We start from the raw sequence: 6103 nt of genomic DNA on the forward strand, positions 1-6103 counted from the left end.
TTGGGTACAAAGTTAAAGAGGGGGGTTTTTGGAGGGGAGATGATTTTTTTATGTGATCGATGTGCCGCGGAGAACATGTTTCAGTGGCTCTTTGAGGTCGAGGTTGTTGTAGAAGAAAGATTCCCTCCAACTACATGATAGAATTTTCTCAAAACATCCTGACTAAGATGGATTCCAAACCAAACCTGTCACAAGGGAAAGTCTGCATGTAAACACACACACTCTGGAACAGCAGTTTAACGTTGTTGGCAGGACTCAAACCTGCGCGGGGAGACCCCAATGGATTTCTCATCCATCACCTTAACCACTCCGCCACAACAACTACACTCCCGTGCACATTAGTAGAGGATAGTAGTAGATTTTTTTAATCTTCTCACAAACACAAACTATTTCACACTTACTCTTTTATAATTTAGTGACAAAATTTGTTTTGCTTTATTTTTTTGAACTGGAGCTTCCTGACAAAGTCAAAAAGCAATAAACAAATTCATGTGCTTCTTTGATGCATTTAAAACTTCCAAAGAGGTCACACAGGAGGAAGGTTGAATCATGTGACCATCATTATAACAGCTGTTGACCTTGTTTGAACTATTTGATGGTGCTAAATATTGACAGCTTGCTAACATTAACTAGCTAACGTTGCTAGCTAGCTAATATTATTTTCCAATTTCAGGCCTAAATTTAGGATTGATTGTTAAAATTTTTCACCACACCTTTGTCAGCACCAGGTTTTGTCTTGATGATGTCATTGTAACTGCCTTTCTGATTCTAAAATATAATGCATCCAAGAATAAAAATGTAAAACTGCCCCTCCATGGAAATATCATATTTAATATATTGCAATATTCTTTTCCAGTATACGACACTATATTTTTGTTTTATCAGAGAGACTTTAATGTCTGTCTTTGATTTCTAAACTCTGACTCTCCTTTTATTGGTGGTGACTGAATTCTACCACCTGACAGACTGGGAAGGCTCATATTTGTGATGGATCCATAAATATAGGAAGGTCTTGTTTCAATGAATTCGTGTGAGATAACTTGTTATTTTGTTTGTGGTTGTCATGGTGACTCGTGGTGTCGGGGCTCCATTGACGATGGCATTTTGTCGTGGTTGTGCACGTGTGCAACTCAAGGTGAACGTACTCACAGTTGATTGAAGCAACTCAGATCAGCTGTTCTGGAACCAGATACTCAGAGTTTCCCATCTCAGAGTGTCAACTCAGGAGTGATTGAGGAGAAGAGTTTCAGAACAGCCACAGTTGGGGGACTTCCATCCAGCCATCCATTTTCTTTACCTGTAAGGGAGTTCAGGGATCTGGAGCTGCTTCGTTCAGGTGGATCCAGAACACAAGATGGGTGTCAGTCAGGACACCAGAAGGAGACCAGCATCTGGAAGGTGAAGATGCTTTAATCTGACACCGTTGTGTCAACAGTTCTGAAATAAGAACAAAAATAAACAGTATTATTTCCACCTCATACTCCTGCATATATTCAAGTGAACAGGGAACACCAATTCATGCACAACTTCTCCTGTGTGTTCATCCACAGTCACTAAACAACAACCAAACCAAACAAAAGGGGGTTTGCTAGCGTGGCGTGCTGAGGTAGAAAGGAGCTGTACAAATTGAGTCCTTTTACCATTTCTTTCCTGGCTGCTTCTGGCAGCGCTGTCGTCACTTCCTGTGACAGTGGGAGGGAAAGGGGTCCCCCTTCAGAATAAGTTTTATAGCATTGTTACTTGCGCTTCAACATGCCTTTCACAGACCAACTCACTAAACAGCTCAGTGAGGTAGTGTGGCAGAGCGATCTAAAGCGCTGGATTAAGGCTCTAGTCTCTGAGGAGGTGTGGGTTCAAATCCCACCACTGCCATTGTTTCCTAGGTCACTGGAGAGGTGTGGCAGGTCTCTCACAGCCTCTCTGTGCTGGAGGGGTTGGCTGCTTTTATCACTCGTGGGAAGAAAATGTCCTGAACTTGAGGAGTTCTCCTCATCTTGAACTCTCCAAAACAACAATGTGCAGTAACGCTGAGCTGCCTTCAAGCCAACAACATGGGCACAGTGTATCCAGAGCCACAGGCTCCTCCCAGTATATGCAACACTGCCAGTGACAAGTGATGCGGACCTAAATAATCTATAACCAAAAATCTATCACATGACAGGATAAAGGCACATTGAAAGAGTTACTCTTGCAAGACAGGTTTTGAGAAGGTTCACCAAAATAATATAATGTGAAACAATTTCTTTTTTTTAATTGGTTATCTACTCAGCTACACCAGCACCTGGTTCTACAGGCTGAATTAACTCCAGGACGTTGGCCAGCCGTGTCAGTTGAAACCTTATTTGTCCAAATAGCAAAAAAATAAGTCTGATTGTTAATGAAAGATGTCATCATGGCTTTGAAACTGTGGTTGGGGACAAGCCAACATGAGCACATTCATGGAAGAATAGCAATAAAAACAGGAAGTGTTAGTTAGCAAGCACTCACCAGGCTTTCACTATCATATTTGAGTCTAGTGGAACAAAATGGCTGCTGCTGACTGTGCTGCCTGGTGGTGGATCACTCTTCACCATCCTCACAGTCCTTGATGGAACCAAAAAGGCGAGTTCCTCAAGAAGATCTTCCAGGGCGTCCAGGTTAAAGCGGTGCCCCAGCTGGCACCAGGCGCTGACCCAGGTCCTGCATGTGAGATACTGTCAGTTCTGTTCTGCCCTGCTCACAACCACAGGCTGGTGTTGAGGCCTGCAGCAACCAGGGCCCCAGTCACCAAGTGTATAAAGGCTGGTCATTGTGGCAGTGGGAGGAGTCAAAATGAAGACAGACCAATGTGAGCAGGACTTGACTGCAAAAGTAAGAAGAACTTGACCATGTTTCCTACAGTACCCAGGAGGCTTGGTAGTTGTTGAAGGAAGCTCCAAAAGCAAAGAGCAGACAGCAGGATATAAAAAGAAAAGATCCAGACACTAAAACTACAAGTAGAAACAAGAAGAAATACTAAAAGCTTTGGAAAGATACTACAAGGTTGTATACACATTATTATATACACTACTATTCTCATTGACTCCTAAAGAGGGAAAGGAAGAATTAGAATGTGGATCATATGAGCTGATTTCACTGTTAAGTCCATCCCTCCATCCACTTTCTATTCTTATCCTTTAAGGGTCACGGGGGGGGGGGGGGATCCCAGGTGACATTGGGGAAGAGGCAGGGTTCACCCTGGACAGGTCACCAGTCCATCAGGAGAAATTAGGTGGCCGAAACTAAAACATTAGTCAGATCAAATTCAGATTAAAGCAAGAGTCTCCAGATCAAAGTCAGAATTCCTGATAATGTCATCAGGGTTTTGACAGTAACTAGAATTCTGTCTTTGATCTCAGGAGGACATGACAGAAACACAATTGAGAAAAGTATATAAGACCACGGCGGCATGATGATGCAGTGGTTAGCACTGTTGCTTCGCAGCAAGAAGGTTCTGGGTTTGAGTCCAGGCTCGGGTGCAGAATCTTTCTGTGTAGAGTCTGCATGTTCTCCCCATGCATTCGTGGGTTCTCTCCAGGTACTCCGGCTTCTTCCCACCGTCAAAAGACATGTAATTTGGGAAGAGGCTGATTGGACACTCTAAATTGCACGTAGGTATGAATGTGAGTGTGAATGGTTTTTCATCTCTGTATTGTTGGCCCTGTGATGGACTGGCAACCTGTCCAGGGTGAACCCTGCCTCTCACCTGTAGATGCTGGGATAGGCTCCAGCCCTCCTGCAACCATTAATGTAGGTGTTTTGTTAATTGCATGCCACATGAAATTATTAATGGTCACTTTTCTAGCAACTGTCTCACAGTGGAAAGACAGGAACACTTCTACTTTTGATGATGACAGATTGTTCAACACCAAACTTTATCCAGAACCATGTTGTCAAACACTGGAACATCCACAGCGCCTGAACAGGGACTTGAACCCTGGACCCTCAGATTAAAAGTCTGATGCTCTACCGTCTGAGCTACTCAGGCTCTTTCTACTGCATTTAGACAGGAAAAGAAACACCTGTGAAGGTCAAACTGCTGCTTTCTTGACTTGTTCAATCCTCCATGTTAAAGTCCACCATGCTTTTGATTGGCTCTGATTCTCTGTGGCAAAATCCAACAAGAGGCTCCAAAAATGTCTTGAATGTCATAAGAATGCACAGGACAAGATGTTCGTTTCCTTCATGTCTGCAGTTCCTCCACTGGAAAGTAAAGTCAATGCTGTTCCTCTGCTGAAACCTGGGATCGGACCAGGGACCTTTAGATCTTCAGTCTAACGCTCTCCCAACTGAGCTATTTCAGCTCTGAGTGAAGGCCCTGCTTCTCTCATTTTATAATCTCTTCCACTCTCACTAGAACTTAGAGAGGATTTGAGCCTCTGAAGTCATGACACATTGAACAGTTCTACAGGACCAAACTGAATGAACTGAAGAAGCTTCTTGGAACTCTAAACTTCTTAACTCGCTTTCTCCAAAAACTGTGCCTGGACGAAGGCCGTTTCCAGCTGTCCTTCAAGCTGACGAGGGCCAAGTTTGATGACCTGTTTGGAGGATATCAAGGATGGACACCAACTACAGGCCCCAGGTCCGTTGACATGACTTCACTGACACCAGGGGAATGTCAACGCTGACAGGCTCTCTGGACTCATTGTCATGAGAATTTGTCACATAAGTTGAATATCTTCACATACGTGAATTCATTGAAGGAGTGTGGTTCTAAACCTGCTTTACCTGTCAAGTGTCTTGAGATAACTTTTGTTGTGATTTGGCACAATATAAATAACATTGACTCGACAATAAATCGACTCTTTCCCCCCAACCGTTTAAAGCAAACAGCTGTTCCCACTGATCCTGGATCTGCACAACGTTCCTGCATTTTAAAAGGAAAATTGTCATCATTGCTTTTGCAGGATGTGCTTGCTGATGGAGAATTGTTGGCTATAAACTCATTGAACTCACTCCAAGTCATTAGTTTTGAGCAAACTCATGACTCCTGATGTCTAACACAATTGTTTGTTAAACACAGAGATCCAGGTGTAGTCCCTCTATGTTCATCCACTAAACGAGAAAAAAGTTCTCCTCTTTCCATGGTGGAACAAAGGCAAGGCAAGGCAAGGCAAGGCAATTTTATTTGTATAGCCTGTTTTCACAAACAGTTTGTCTCAAAGGGCTTCACATGGCATCATAACAACATCCTCTGCCCTTAGACCCTCACATCGACTGAGGAAAAACTCCATAGAAAACCCTTTTAACAGGGAAAAATCTGAGAAACCTCAGGGTGAGCAACAGAGGAGGGATCCCTCACCCAGGATGGACAGACGTGCAGTAGATGTTGTTACAGACAAGAAAACAGTTTATAACACAGAATGTAGGAAACATGGAAATGTTAATAACAGTTGAAGAAGGAAGCTTCTGGTAGGGGAGGCAGGGAGAGCAAGCCAGCTTGATGGGGGACTGGATGGCAGACTGGTTCATGGAAGGGGGTGCAGGCCGGTGTAACAGTAGGGAATAAGATGGGGGGGGGGGCGATGCAGGCGGCGGTTGGGGCTCTGGTGGATCTGTGGAAACACAGAGAGACTGCGAGACACCAAGGCCAAACTACCAAGTGCAACAAGTTATGGTAATGACAGTTCCAAAAATGTGCAGGGAGGAGAGGAGGAGAGAGGGGGAGAGGAGGGAAGGGCTCCATGTAACCTGATGTGTCCCCCAGCAGTCTAAGCCTGTAGCAGCATAGCTATCAATGGTTCAGAGCTACCTGAACCAGTCCTAACTGAAGGCTCTGTCATAGAGGAAGGTCTTAAGCCTGGACTTAAACGTAGTTAAAGTGTCTGCCTCTCTGACCCATGGAGAGAGCTGGTTCCACAGTAGAGGAGCCCGGTAACTAAAGGCTCTACCTCCCAGTCTGTTTTTATTGATACTGGGAATCACTAAAAGACCTGCATTCTGGGAGCGGAGTGCTCTGGTCGGTCAGTAGGGACTAATGAGCTCTTTCAAATAGGATGGAGCTTTATCATTGAGAGCCTTATAAGTTAGCAGAAGGACTTTGAAGTCGATTCTAGATCCTACAGGAAGCCAGTGGAGAGAA

At 44.2% G+C, this 6103-nt stretch overlaps 2 non-coding genes across 2 annotated transcripts; both read right to left on the reverse strand.

The window, feature by feature from the left end:
* Window positions 1-3933: 3933 nt before the first annotated feature.
* trnak-uuu (transfer RNA lysine (anticodon UUU)) lies at window positions 3934-4006 on the reverse strand. Its single transcript has one exon. It is a non-coding gene; the product is annotated as a tRNA-Lys (tRNA).
* Window positions 4007-4249: 243 nt separating this feature from the next.
* On the reverse strand, window positions 4250-4322 carry trnaf-gaa (transfer RNA phenylalanine (anticodon GAA)). Its single transcript has one exon. It is a non-coding gene; the product is annotated as a tRNA-Phe (tRNA).
* Between the last annotated feature and the right edge of the window lie 1781 nt (window positions 4323-6103).

This window comes from Aulostomus chinensis, chromosome 4 (assembly GCF_037954235.1).
Source record: "Aulostomus chinensis isolate RoL2024-O1b breed Wild chromosome 4, RoL_Achi_v1.0, whole genome shotgun sequence".
In the NCBI taxonomy this organism is placed as follows: Eukaryota; Metazoa; Chordata; class Actinopteri; order Syngnathiformes; family Aulostomidae; genus Aulostomus; species Aulostomus chinensis.